Genomic DNA, 14,538 nt, shown 5'->3' with positions numbered 1-14,538 from the left:
GTTGAAGGGGAGGGGGGAGATGAAGGGAAGGGAACAGAGAGAAAAATGTATAGCTCAATAAAATCAATTAAAAAATAGCAGAACTCCCTGGTGAAAAAGCTTTCAAACACATGAGTCTTTGTGGGCCATACATATTAAAACCACCACAAAAAGTAAAGAAAAATGTTGAATTGGAAATTTATGCAAAATTTTCTCTGCCTTCTGTGTTGTTTACCAAGCAGTGCATAACATTTTGTTGGCCTTCTGCAATTCTTTTGCAAACCTTTCTTCTTCACTACTGTAAGTCCTACCACCACCTCATTTCTTCCTCTTTTTTTTTTTTTTTTGAATTTTGTGTAACCCATATTTTGGGACTGTTAATTTTACAGACACAGAAATACATAGATATAAGTGCTCAAATTATACACTCATTTAACCAAGATAAAACCAAAGTTAAAACAACATCAAGGCAAGTGTCATTCTGTTTAAGGGAGCTTTATCAGACAGCTGTGAGTTAGTCTCTAGACTAACTCAAAAATAACCCTACAATACTTCACCTCCTCAATGGTTGCTTAAATGAAAATGTTCATGTAGGACTAGAACAACATATTTAGCATAGCTTAATCTTGATGATTTACTATTATGATTATAATGTGAAAATCAGGCTATAGATATACTAGTTTGGGATACAGATAAAACTACCTTTGGTAGAGTTTGTTTCTTTGTCTGATAGGGTCTCTTACAAAACCCAGGCAGGCCTCGAGCTCACTATGTAATCTAGATGGCTATCAAATTTTGGCTTCACCCGTTTCAGTCCTGTGATTGCTGAGATTACAGGTGTCCACTACCATACCTTGTTCATGTTATAAAAACCCTGAATAATGATTAGTAGAATTAAACATTGAGGTCATTTGATGCTTGATTCCCCTCTGTATACTAAGACTATGTTTGATTACCATTGGTTATTAAAGAAGTTGTTTCAGTTTATAGTAAGGCAGCATATAGCCAGGCAGAAGAGATGGCTTAGCAGAGTAAAATCAGGCAGAAAATCCAAAGATATAGAAAGAGAGGAGGCAGAGTCAAACAGATGCCCTATCCTTACCAGTAAGTCACAGCCTTGTGATGATACACAGAATAATAGAAATGGTTTATTCTAAGATATAAGAGTTAGTCAGATATATGCCTAAGCTATTGGCCAAGTTATGTTATAATTCATATAATTTCTGTATATAATTCGGGTCTGGACAGCCAGGAACAAAAAAGCAGTTTCCACTTACAAATGTTACCCTATCAACTTGGGCTAACTAGTTAGCATGGCCTGCCACCCACTTCGGGTCCGGGTTCTTGTCCATCTCCTCAGGATTAGGAGGAAAATATCTGAGAGCACACCACACTCAGCACTCTCTGCCTAAGCAACTTGCCGGATCAGGTCTGCTAGGCATGTACAAACAGGAGAGCATGGAGGATTCCTGCCGCCATACGCAGAGATATTTTCATGCCTTGCAGCATGCTGCATGGCAGATTTAGTTTTTCTTCAGACAAAAAGGGTTTATGCTGTGCTTCCCAGAGTTGAGGTGATGAGCACAGCTCCCACCCAGCAGTCCCAGAGCTGAGGGTAAACTTACCTCTGTCATATTGAAAGGCCAAGAGAGGTGGAGTCAGCATTCAGGGCTGCTTCAACCATGCTGCTTACCATTTTAAAATGTTCCTTGTCAGAAAGGATTTCAGATATACAATAGGACAAATTTAGATATAAAAGACATCTAAATGAGACACAGTGTGTTAAAAAAAAAAGTATCTTGGCTTGGGAGAAAGGAGAAAAAGTGTATAGATAATTATAAAAAGAAATAGTTTAAAAAATAAAAGTCTTTAAAGAGATAGTAAAAGTTATATAAAAGAGTACAGAGAGTCATAGATTAAAGGTGTAAATAATAATTAGTCATTCAAAGGTGGATGATACACAGAAAAGTCTAGATTATGTATATTACTGTGTTTTGTTTGAATTTTTTGACTGCAGAGAGACATTTGATTCTTGGGACTGCTATGTTAAACCAACATGAAGGTATCTTGACTTCACAATTTGGTTCCAAGTAAATGTTGCATTGGAAACAGATTTTGCTTTTGTTCCCACAGAGGATGAGAACCTGTGGATTACTTCCTGGCTAATGTGGTTTGACGGAACAAGATCCCCCAAAGGGTCTCCATGAACCATAAAATACTTTGCCCAAAAAACAGCAGGAAGCAGTTTGGAGAAAATTTTGCCTATGTTCCCAAATTATTTATGAATGTTTATTTTAATTTAAAGGGTTTTGATTATAAGTGATTAATGATCATAGTAAATACATAAAATATACGATAAGGGGGATATGACATAAAGATGAATTCTTTACATTGGTATGGATCTTGGTCTGTTGACACATATTTAAGGGTGATTTTGTTATACTGTGTATATGTATTTCTACTCTTGTTTAAGGTATTATGTGTATTAATAGATAATCATATATTATAGTCAAACTGCAGTCATGTTAGTTAGGTTTATAGATGTACAGAGATATATTTCAGGTGGATAGGAATTCTTCAACCCTTTCAAAGATTCACAGAATATGGCATTTAAAATATTTTAAGGACTTAAACTTTTCTTAACAGTGAGTCATGTCTACATCTGGCAGCATCAATTACTTCAGAGAAGTTGATGAGTATTAAAGGAACTTGTTATGAAATTTGCCTTCATTGTGACAAGGCTAGCCATTTGGGTAAGAACCTACTCTTGTCTGGATTGCTTGATGGTATGCTGTATGAACTGGATATGCAGAACCCACAGAAATGTGACTGCTAAATTTTCTAAAATATGCGATGGTTTTTCAGGGTTCCTACTTCATGAAAGTGTCTGCTAGACATTCTGCATGGCACAGAAGAAAGCAACTGATGAACTTTGTCCTTACAAGATAGAACACATCTTCAAATATCCTGCTTCATGGAAAAGTATGCTGGATACTATGGGCCTGTAGGTTGAAGATAGATGCCCTAACGTTACAGAAGAACTCTGGGTGACTATCCAGGCTACAAGATGTCTCTGTCAATTCTAGAGTTTTAGAAGTTGCTTACAGTACACTTCTTGTTTACTTAAGTAATATTATATCCTTCTGGGGTCTTTGAAGGATTGAAGACAGTTATAGTTTTTTATAGTTATGATAAAAGAAAAATTAAATATAAAACTTTAGACTCACAAAGATAGGATAGATTATAGAGTATTTTCCTTAATTTGCCATACGTAAACATGCTAAATATTGTAACTATAATTCTTGCTTGATAACTGTTTTGTGTACGTGATTTTACTATGTTAAATTTAAAACCTTCCTTTTATTTAAACAGAAAAGGGGAGATGATGTGTGATTCCCCTTTGTATGCTGTGAATATGTTTTATTACCATTGGTTAATAAAGAAGCTTTTTTGGGCAATGTTTTGGCAGAATAATATCAAGCAGGAAATCTGGACAGAGATGTAGAAAGAGAGTGAGCAGAGTCAAAGAGACACCATGTAGCTGCTGAAGGAGAAAAACGCTGGATTCTTACCATTAAGCCACAGCCTTGTGTGATACATAGATTAATAGACGTGGGTAAATTCAAGATGTAAGAGCTAGCTAGAAATGTGCCTGAGTCATTGGCAGAACAGTGTTATAATTAATATAGTGATTGTGTGATTATTCAGGTCTGAGCGGCTGGGAAGCAAACAAGCAGCCTCTGCCTACCATCATTGTCTTTATGTACACATTTTTTCCTATCCAAAGGACTTTTTTTAAATTTTTTTTTATTTTTTAAATTTATTTATTTAACATTTCCACCTCCTCCCATCTTCCCTTTTCCCTCCCCCTTGCTCTCCAGTCTTAAGAGAAGTCAGGGTGTCCTACCTTCTGGGAAGTCCAAGGCCCCCCCTCTATCCAGGTCTAGGAAGATGTGCATCCAAACAGACTAGGCTCCCAAAAAGCCAGTACATGCATTAGAATCAAAATCCAGTGTCATTATCATTGGCTTCTCAGTCCACCCTCATTGTCAGCCACATTCAGAGAGTCCGGTTTGATCATATGCTTGTTCAGATCTAATCCAACCGGCCTTGGTGAGCTCCATTTTTGGTGGGAATGCAAACTTGTGCAACCACTTTGGAAATCAGTGTGGTGGTTTCTCGGGAAACTTGGAGTCAACCTACCTCTGGATCTAGCAATTCCAGTCTTGGGAATATACCCAAGAGATGCCCAATCATACTACAAAAGCATTTGTTCAGCTATGTTCATAGCAGCGCTATTTCTAATAGCCCGAACCCGGAAACAATCTAGGTGCCTCTCAATAGAAGAATGAATAAAGAAGGTGTGGCAGGGGTACTTGATTGGGGGAGGGGGAGGGAAATGGGAGGTGGTGGTGGGGAGGAGGCAGAAATCTTTAATAAATAAATAAATAAATTAATTAAAAAAAAGAAAAGTGATATATTCTCACATAACATTTAATAAGATCTATACAAGCTTTAAAAGAATTTTTGAGGCCTTGAAGAAATAAATACATAAAAATAAGTAAAATAAAGGAAGGGAAAATCTCATTGTTTAATCCAGTATATTTCAATCATCATTCAGTCAGTTAGGGACAGGTCTGTGATGAAGTAAAGCCTTGAAGAAATAAGTACATAAAAATAAGTAAAATAAAGGAAGGGAAAATCTCATTGTTTAATCCAGTATATTTCAATCATCATCCAGTCAGTTAGGGACAGGTCTATGATGAAGTAAGATTCTCGTTGTCATTATCATTGCAAGCTTCATGCCACTCCAGGAACAGTCATGGTAACAACATATATATTCCCAGAAATATGTAATACTATGTAGAACAAAGGAAGTTTTATATGTGAATATGTTTATGTGTAAGTAAGTGTGTATGTTTTGGTTTCCATCTTTGGATGGAAACAGAGTTATTATAAAAATAAATAGAAATTAAAGAGGCTCAGAAAAAAAATGCGTGGCATATATATACTTTAGAGTTCTACTCACTGGTAAAAAAAAAAATGACATCTTGAATTTTGCATGCAAATGGATGGGAATAGAAAACACTATCCTGAGAGAGATAATCCAGACCCAAAAAGAGGAATGTGGTATGTACTCACTCATAAGTGTGTTCTAGCCATAAATAAAGGACATTGAGCCTATAGTTCATGATCCTAGAGAAGCTAAATAAGAAGGTGAACCCAACGAAAAACATATCCTCCTGGATATTGGAAGCTGACAAGATCACCAGGCAAAAGTTGGGAGCAGGGGGGTGAGGGTGGATGGGGGGGAAGTGGAGATGGGGAAAGACAAGGGAGAAGGGGAGGATTGGGGAGAGCTTGGGGGAATGGGATAATTGAGATGGAGGAAGGGTAGATTTGGGAGCAGGGAAGAAGTTATCCTAACCAAGGGAGCCATTTTAGGGTTGGCTAGAGTCTTGGCTCTAGAGGGATTCCCAGGTGTCCAAGGAGATTTCCCCAACTAGGTCCATGGGCAGCAGAGGAGAGGGTGCCTGAACTGGCCTTCTCCCATAGACACACTGATGAATATCTTGAATATCATCATAGATCCTTCATCTGGTGAGGGATGGAGAAAGAGACAGACACTCACATTGGAGCACTGGACTGAGCTCCCAAAGCTCAGATGAAGAGCAGAAGGAGGGAGAACATGAGGAAGGAAATCAGGACCTCGAGTGGTAAATCCATCCACTGAGACGGTAGAACTGATCTAATGGGAGCTCACCAAAGGACTTTTAATGTTCTCCAAATGATTAACATCAGTAGTGGTTAACTTAAGGATATGTTGTTATATGTATAGGAGACTAACATTTATTTGCACGCATACACTTAATGAATAGAGTATAAAAGGAAAAATTTCCATATTATGCCAATATATTATCCAGTATCAATTTAGAGATTTTGTTCTAAAAGTTTTCTAAATTTTTTATTAAGTAGGTTTTTTTAAAGGCATGATATGATTAAAGTCATTTATTGACAATGAATAGTCTTGATAGTAGTGACAAGAGATGAATGCCAGTGATGTTTCTGAATAATGACACACTATGTATTTTAATGTAAACTTGGTAATTGATCTATAGATAATAGTGAAATAAGGTAAGTGAGGAGAAAAATATTTTAAAGTTTCTAAGACTAATTAATTTTCTAAAGGTAACACTCCTCAATTATTCTAGTTCTACAACATTCCAATTCTTTGTTTTCATATATAATAAGATTAAACATGTAAAACTTCATCTGTATATGTCAAATTAATAAATTAATAAATATAAAATAATTTTGCATATGTTAAATCCATATCTTATTTAAAAATACATGTAAAAATTAGAAATTTAAATCTGAGTTTTTTAAAGGAAAGTTATCATTTTCCACTGGATAATGAATTATTTGAATTTGAAATTTGAGTTAAAAAATTAACTATGAAAAAACATTCAAATTTATTTTTAATGATTAAAATTCCAATTAAAACCACAATCAGACATATAATGAATAGAATAACAGAAAGAATCATTATCAAGTGCTGGTGAGAATTTGGGTAAGCTGAATTTTGTGAAGTTAGTGAGAATTTAAATTGGTATAACCAATTTGGAGATCGTTTGGAATCACTTTTTAAATATATGAATATTCCTTTCAGTGTTCAAGAAGAAACTGAATGCCACTGTATTTTTAAAACAAGTAGAGGTTAGAAAGGAAGGAAGAAAATGGAACAAGAAACAGACTTACTTCATTTTATAAATGTGGATTTGGGGATATTCATTCGAAACCAGAAATGTCTGAATGAAACCAAAATAAACAAACAAAAAAAAATTGAGGCAGCTTCTGCCCATCGAAGTGATTGGGGAACAAAGGGCTAGTAAAAATGTGCCCTGTCTTCTTCCACTAAATATGCATTCCAGTTGTACAGTATTAGTCCAAGAGATAACATCAGCTGTAGTGAAAGTCAGGTACATGTACCTCACAATGGTCAACTTTCCAAAGTACAGAAAAAGGAGATACGAAGGGTACATATTTTAACAATTGACTCAACAATCTCATTCCCCAAAGTCCTCTACAAGAAATTGTGTCTGTACGAGGCAAACAAAGCAGAAAAATGTATAAATTGTAGATTTATTTCTATAATAGAAAATAGCACTAAAATTAATAAAATATAGCTGGCCAATGACAGGGAAGAAGCTTGGCACTTTGATGCTGACTGTGGAAAAAAATCTGTCACAAAAGAATAGATGCAATGTGATTCCAATTATAAGAAGTGAAAAGTACTGTGAAAAAAGTTATTTAGTAATATGTTCATGTGTGCCAAGAACAGGAAAAGTAAATTAAGGTTTGTGGCTATCCCTTGTGAAAATAATGGAATCATGGAAGAGTGTATAGTAGGTTCTAATAAATGGAAATAAGTAAACATAGTTGTTTATTATATAAAACAGAGAAATTGAAAAATTTTTATCTGAGTGATATGTGTGTGTGTGTGTGTGTGTGTTCAAATGAATGACAAGTCAACTCAAAGGAAAGAGGGCATTTGTTTCACTAGAAAGCCTTGCTCTCTTAGTATTTAAGATTATTTTTGTCCTGAAATTTAATAATCATAGGATACAAAGGCTTCACCAGGGAGGAAATACAATTATTATTGTAAAAAATAATTGTTCACATAGTTGAAAAGTGACCTCTGTTGACATTTTCCATGGCACTTCTACTGTACAAATCTTTGACAGGCCCTGTGAAACTTTGTGGAATCCTTTTCTATGCTGGAGGGCTCTATTGCACTCACTATGCATCTCCATAAATCAGAAAATCATTTGAAAATCATCCCTTTAAGAAGTCATTATTGAGTACTTGCTACATACACAACATCAAGCTATGAATTTAGAATAAATGCACCTGATTTCATCACAGTTTAGAATATTGAAAATAGGCTATAATGCTTTCAAATACTATACTGCAAAATGAAGCTGAACCACATGTATCAGATGTGAAGAATTCAACAAAGAGACAGAGCCCGTTTCATCTCCTTGTCAAACAAGATCATGGCATCAGATAATTGGGAAATTCAATTTGTGCTCTGTAGCTGACATGTCTGATCCCACCAGACACACTTTTGAATTTATTATCTCTGTGATGGAAAGTCCCTGGGCATGTTGAAGGTTTGTTAGGTCAAGCGCCACTGCGTGTCTTACTGTTTCTGCTTCAAAGGTTTTTATTTTTTTCCAATTTCATGGAAACTTACTCATCCTATACATGACCAAAGATCTGGTGTTCTTGGTAATGCTCCTATGTTCCTATGTAAGGTTTTTATGTTCCTGGCAGCATAAGAAGCACAGACAGATTTCCCCATAGTCCTGTCCTTCAGAGGTATATTTATGTTTATTTATAATATTTCCCTAAGGAGGTTCACAGCTATGAGCTCAGCTTTCTATCCCAATATCCAGCTTAGTAACAAACTCATTATTCTCTTTCCCCCATTTCTTCTTTGTTTCTTTTCCTACTAGTGATTTGGGTGATCAGCTACCAAGTGAGTAGTCTTGGTATCTAGTCTTGCCTCAGGAAAAATTAAATTAAATAAATGAATAAATACATAAGTAATAAAATAATGACAAATTACAACAAAAATGAGTCATTTTTTTCTGAAAGAGGTGCATAGCCTATCATCAAATATCATTACCTTCTGGGAATGAAGATTTTTATCTATAATGCCTGTAGATGGGAAGCTGAGAAAGGAGGATTGCCCAGAGTTCAATACCAGATTGGTCTACAATGAGTTTCAAACCATCCTGAACTACAGTATGAGACCATGTCTCATATGAAATAATAAATGTTATCATTGAAAAATAACTGAAGAGGGACTACCCTAGTGACTCTGTAACCACTAAAATCTCTTTCAGCTTGACTTTGTTAGTAACTTGAGGAAGACTAAGAACGGACTAGGACTATAGACTTTGACTTCAGTGATTAAGCCAGAACCATTGAAAATGAAGAAATGATGCTCCAAAGAATAAAACCATCAAATAATTAAGTAGTCTAAATGCCTTCTGGAAAAACAAAAGACACATTCAAAACAAATGGCTGCTATACCAAGTAATCAGAATAAATTTTCAGATTGGAGCTACAGGAAAACATTTGACTTCTAATAGCCTTCTAATGACATTTATGTACAAAAACAACTTAGAAGGTGTTGCTAAACACACTGAAGTTTACAATAGGCTTATGGCATATTACAGTTATCACTACTTAATAAGAAAGCTAAGGCTCATAAAAATCCAAGTATGAATCTTAAAGTCAGATATCCCATAACCTCTACATAAATATACAAATTTAGAGAGTGGAATTACAATACACATAATTCTAACTACCAAGCTGAACTTGAACAAATTTTACTGAAGCATGTATAATGGATAAAACATTTGGGAAATCCAGATCACGACAAATGTAGGCAGGTTTACGCTGCCCCATGCTAGAAAGTATTAGTAGTAAGGATAATAGACCATATAAATAATTCTCCAGTGTTCTATTATTAGAAATGTTGGGTGGGCAGTAATTAAGATGGAGCCAGACAGTGAATGTGACTGTTGAGTAGACGACTACATTCAGTATTTATATATAAAGTGGATGTTCTGTTCACCTTTATATTTTTACATTTATAATCTTTATCACTGACCATGAAATTCTTTCACTGGTATGGCATTCATGTCAAGATATGTTGAACAAACAATTGACTAAATTTACAATGAAAGAAATATTTTATTTCTTTTCAATCAAAGTCTGCTGGTACGATGTAAGCTTTGTTTTAATGTTTGTTTTTAATCTATGTATTGCCCTTTAAATCTTAGGCATAAAAAAGTAAATTTCATAAGGCCTATGACCAGAATTGGAAGGAATTTGTTTTGTGTGTGTTACATGCTTTTCAGACACTTTGCAACAACCTTTATTGCATAACTCCTGCAAATTCACAAAAAGGAACTGCTTTCTGATTTCAAAAATCAAAGGAGTAAGAACATTTCCTGAACTTGCTCTTCTTCGACTGATAGTCAGTGTTAAACTATGAATTACAAATTTTCCTTCTCCCTTATTCTAACTTCCTTTTAGCCTTATGTTGTCAGCTCTAGGAAAAAGATGAAGATGAAAAGGAGCTGTATCTTCTGGCTGTATTCACCCATTATAACATATTTTCATGGTTTACCCTTCACTAGAGTTTACTTGTTGAATTTTCAAGTTTACATTCAGAAGGGCTGAATAAATTCTTTACATTTCAAAAAACTGCATTCAGGTTTTTGGGAGCGCTCTAGGCATCTCCCTCTGTCCTATTAGATTCTGGGAGACTCCATCCTGTGGCTTTATGTCACTCTAAGCCTCCCCTAGAATCTGTCAGATTCCGCAAAAGCAGATGCTTCATATGGAACATCATCAGATTCCAAAATGATATAATGACTCAATAAAGTCTTTCTCTTGATCTTTCTTATTTTCTTTCTTTCCCTCTTTTTCACCCTCTTCCCTTTCCACTCTCTCAAGCATGCAGGATTCATTTCCATATCACTCTGTAGTAGAAACTCAAGGTTTACAATGGAGGGCTCACTGTAATGGGGAATGAGATTGTAAGTTAGCACATAGCACATTCACATAATGGTTCAACTTCACTTAAAAATGATTAGATTTTCTTTACTTTGTTAATAAAATAAGCTATAGTAAAACATACTAGTGAAGTAATGTATAGTTTTTCTGTTGACCACACACCACAAATACCATAATTTATATTTTAAGGGTCTACGTGGCTTTTGGGAATATACAGTAAGTGATTTGATGTACAAATGATAAATTGACTTTTTTAATTAAAGTCCTTATTGTGCCAAATATTTTCCCAAATATTCCAAGTATTTTTAAATATATACTTAAAGAGAATAAGGATTTTTTTCCATCAGAACCTTAAGAACATACCACACTAGTGTTCTGGAAAACTCTAACCAAAGTTTGATGTATTTTCACCATGGGATATATGCAATATAATAATCGAGACCATGTTCATAATTGGATATAGTTGAAGTACATTTGAAAATACTATGTAATTTGACAGTCTATGGGATAGGTTAGTATAAAATGTTGTAAGAGTATCAAAGTAAAGAGTAATTCCACCTTAGAGACTTTATGAAATGTATCACATAGAATATCAAATTTTCTGTGGGTTCCAAATGATGATCAAAAGTTTGGTAGATTGAGACACTGGAGAGGAACATTCAAAGTCTACAAAGAACACCTAAAGGTATAAGAAGGAGATGAGAACATGAAGCACTAGAAGAAAGAGAATGACTAAAAGCAGAAATCCTTGTAGTTCAAGTTAAGGAAATTAAGCTTGAGACAAAGGGATAACAGAATGAGTTTTAAGCATACAGGGTTCAATACAGAATTATAAAGTTTATCACAGGGCGAGAGAGATTGTTCCATGATTTAGAGCATTTGCTGTTCTTGTAGAGGACCCAGATTCAATTCCCAGAACCGATGTAGTGGCTCATAATCATTCATTTATCAAGTCCTAGGGGGTCTGATGCTCTCTTCTGGCATCCATAGACAATAAGTACTCATTTCGTTCATATGCACACATGCAGGCAAAACACTCATACAAATAAAATAATAGTTTTTTTTTAAAATAGAATTCAATGACAAATAGCATTGTTTGAACAAAAGGATTGTATATGAGAAGAACTATATGACACGTGACACTGTAAAAAAATCAGGTTACCCATTGAAGGACACACCTGAGAAAATGTTTTCACCATTTAAATATAAAATTAATAATTGCTTATATGTTGATACTTTCTTTGCACTCCTGTCACACATACAGGAATACAAACCTACACATGTGCTAAAGTAAAATTTTTACTTCTACTTTCTATTGTCAGTTCATTCAATGACATTATATCTGCTGACTACTGGTATTTCACTTTTACTTTGGAGACTACCTAATTTACAATCGCCATTGTACAAGTTTTCTATTCTAATCCTCTATTTTTCTATGTTTTATCACCATGAAACAGGTAATCAAAGTATTCACAAGTTTCAAATCATTAATCAACTATATTTTATATAGTTTTTTTTATTGTTCCATTTATTTGGAATTATCTAATCTTATTAAATATTCCTGTTTCTCAGAGGACTTTAAAGAAACAAACCTTAAAAACTGAATGTCTCATTTCATGGTTCAAAAGAGAATTAAAGTGTCTGTATAAAGGAGAGCCAGAATTGTTAACTTCCAAACAGAACTGGTAACCAACTAATATAAAATGAAATAGAGGAATGAACCAAACATTCTAAATCCATCAGGATGCAGAGAACAAGAGATCATGTGGTATCTAACCCAACTGATAAATTTACAACATGCTTCCTGCACCTGAGGCTCAGGGATCATTGCAGAACAGAAAGTGGGTCAGCAGATACGGAAGCTGATCAAAGATGGACTGATCATCCGGAAGCCTGTGACTGTCCAGTCCCAGGCTCGATCCTGGAAAACCACTTTGGCTCGACGGAAGGGCAGGCATATGGGCATAGGAAAGCGGAAGGGTCTGCCAATGCCCGAATGCCTGAGAAGGTGACCTGGATGAGAAGAATGCGGATCCTGCGCCGCTTCCTCAGGAGATACCGTGAATCCAAGAAGATTGACCGCCATATGTATCACAGCCTTTACCTGAAGGTTTTTGAAGACAAGCAGATTCTCATGGAGCACATCCACAAGCTGAAGGCAGCCAAGGCCGGCAAGAAGCTCCTGGCTGACCAGGCTGATGCTCGCAGGTCTAAGACCAAGGAAGCAAGAAAGCACCGGGAGGAGTGCACCCAGGCCAAGAAGGAGGAGATTATCAAGACTCTGTCCAAGGAGGAAGAGACCAAGAAATAGAGCTTCCCTCGAGTCTGTACATAGTGGGCTGCCTGTGGCCTCAGGTGAATCAGTCATTAAAATAAAACAAGCCTTAAAAAAAAAAAAAGAAGGTGGGACAAGTGTTAAAGAGGAACAGGAAGTTTCCTGTGATATTGTGTCTCCTGGAAATGTCAAACAAACTACACCCATTACGTCTCATCAACAGAGCTGCCTAGACAAGACCCGAACAAGCATGACACCAATAATGATGTTATTATGGAAGGGAGAGAAAACTCATGAGGCTTCAACCCTAGGGAATTCACTACAGGCAACTGATGAATGCCAGAGAAAGAAAATGGTCTTTACTAGGGAACAGTGCCCAAATTAGTTATCTAAGACTAGTCAGTCATTTCTGAGAGCATGTATATATACACAGGAACATCATGTGAATCGAGCAGGTTATATTTTGGAATGTGTGTGTGTGTGTATTCATATGTAATAACAATTAATGAACAGGAGGCCATGAATCTGAGAGAGGGCAAGGAGTAAGCATGAAAGGAGTGGGAGAAAGGAAAGAAAAGAGGGAAGTAGGTAATTATAATTTCAAAAATTTTTAAGAGATAAATTCAGCATTTTGTTTATTCAATTTACCCTTAGATATCAATTACTTTCCTATACTTAAGTAGTAGGTGTATAAAAGTTTCCTCACAGTGATCAATAGAATGCAAAAGTCATACATGTGGGCTTGGTATGTGTGATCTTTTGAAATACATTCTGTTGATTTTAATTAACATATATGGTGTAATGGTCAGCTATTACATATAATGAGAACATGCATTTTCTTTATAATTATTTTCAGAAAAAGCATTTTCAAAGTAATTTTTAATAATTTCCCTAGATTTGGGGCTGGAGAGATGGCTCAGTGGTTAAGAGCATTGCCTGCTCTTCCAAAGGTCCTGAGTTCAATTCCCAGCAACCACATGGTGGCTCACAACCATCTGTAAAGAGGTCTGGCGCCCTCTTCTGGCCTTCAGGCATACACACAGACAGAATATTGTATACATAATAAATAAATAAATATTTAAAAAAAAATAATAATTTCCCTAGATTTGATTTTATTTTTTTAAATACTGAATAATCAGCACTATCTGACTGCATTATCCTAAAAGCCATGCAGTGTCTAACTCTGCAGTTTATATATAAAACCTACTCATGATAAATAGTAAGTGCAGAATTAATGCCCTTAGGCCCAGGATGGGACTGATTTTCTCTCTACCTCCCTTTTTACCCTTTCCTATCTCCTTTTTTCCCTTTCTCATTTCCCTTTCCCTATTCTTCTCTTTTTTCACACTTGGTCAGAACCCAACTTAGTTCAATTCGGTGTACTGAAAATAAGTATTTGGTGTGGCTTCAAGTTAGCAACTGTTATTTTGAGAAGGAAACCATATTCCTTCCACGAATATTTGTCAAATGTTTATTTATGCAACAATGTTAACAAGACAATGGAATCAAAACAGTAGACAAGAAAAACATGAAAATGCTCTCCTGGATCCTCCAGTTTATTACAGGGTATAGGAAATGAAAAAAAAAAAAAACAACCTCACAATATATGTGATATAGAAAGAATTTTAAAATACACTAATATAGACAGAGCACAGAATACACAGAAAATAAAAGAGAAATATTTAGAT

At 35.4% G+C, this 14,538-nt stretch overlaps 1 protein-coding gene and 1 pseudogene across 1 annotated transcript in view; one reads left to right on the top strand and one right to left on the bottom strand.

Moving 5' to 3' along the window:
- Dmd (dystrophin) overlaps window positions 1-14,538 on the bottom strand; it is a 2,258,623-nt gene that overhangs the window by 1,876,886 nt on the left and 367,199 nt on the right. The gene's annotated exons all lie outside the window — the stretch shown is intronic.
- Window positions 8,700-12,886, top strand: LOC130867438 (60S ribosomal protein L19-like; annotated as a pseudogene).

The sequence above is a fragment of the Chionomys nivalis genome, chromosome X (assembly GCF_950005125.1).
Source record: "Chionomys nivalis chromosome X, mChiNiv1.1, whole genome shotgun sequence".
Lineage (NCBI taxonomy): Eukaryota > Metazoa > Chordata > Mammalia > Rodentia > Cricetidae > Chionomys > Chionomys nivalis.
The sequence above is the reverse complement of the archived record's forward strand: the minus strand, read 5'-3'. Positions and strand labels throughout refer to the sequence as shown.